Source organism: Chrysochloris asiatica, unplaced genomic scaffold (genome assembly GCF_000296735.1).
Source record: "Chrysochloris asiatica unplaced genomic scaffold, ChrAsi1.0 scaffold00003, whole genome shotgun sequence".
Classification (NCBI taxonomy): Eukaryota; Metazoa; Chordata; class Mammalia; order Afrosoricida; family Chrysochloridae; genus Chrysochloris; species Chrysochloris asiatica.
Window position 1 is genome coordinate 2,099,051 of NW_006408521.1, and position 1,111 is coordinate 2,100,161.

Below are 1,111 nucleotides of genomic sequence, written 5' to 3' on the forward strand. Positions count from 1 at the left end.
TGAACTATGCTAGCTGACTCTGTACCATAGAAAGGGAAATGTGAGACTTAAGAAGAATTCAAACCAGGAGAAGAGCAAGGCCGATTTAAATTTCGCTGTTCCTTAAATAGGCTGACAAATAGTGCTCTTCAATTCGGTTTTGGTGTTAGCAGAATAGTTCTGATTACATAAGAATCATTAAGCTTTAAAATACCCAGTAAAGAAAGGTTCAAGGCAAATAGCTTTTTTTTTTTTTTAAAAAAAGTTTTTATTGTGACTTGAGTAAAAGTTTACAGGACAGATCATCAGTTTTACATTCAGCAAATCATATATTTTTGTTCATTACAATGATTATAATCCCCTCTATGTACCATCAGTTAACAGTATTTCTCTCTATTCATTTTTTAAAGTGTTTTATTGTGAATATGTGATAGTTTACATGGGAGAGCATTAGCTTTACATTCATCCTATCATATATCGTTTCGCTGCGATGGCTACAATCCCCTCCATGCATCATCAACCAACCAAAGGGTATATCCTGCAAGCCTGGCCTCAGGTCGTCAGCACACAGCCCCTCTCCATCTCTGAGTCTCAAGTCCCCAGCCACTCCATCTCTCCACGTCATTGTCTCTGCCTCCATCACTGGTGTCACTGCTTCTCTGGGTAGCGTTCCCCACTCTCCTCTTCTCCCTTGATGGTTCCAGGGACCTCTGCTCATTGACTGCAAAGTCAACCACTCCTCTCTATTTGTTACAAAATGTCTACCTTTACATTTCCAACCCTCGCAGTCAGTCCTGATAACAATTATTCACCACTGTACCATAAGGGACCTATCCCCATCTCCTTTTATTAGCCCTACCCAGACAGATTGGATACTATTTAGTGGAGATTCTACCTTCCTCCATGCCCTCTGGATCTAAGCTCCCTCTTGAAAGCTTGTAAGCCATTCACTTCCTGTGTTTGTGCCCCCCTCCCCCTCCCATTTTGGGTAGTCAATGTCCAAGTTGCCTATCCCTGTCTACTCTGTGTATGGAGGGGGAGGGAATGATCCTTGCTGTAAAGATGTGTTCCCTCTTTTGAGCTAATGCATCCATAGGTGTAGGTCAATTTCATCAAATTGTATCAGATTACT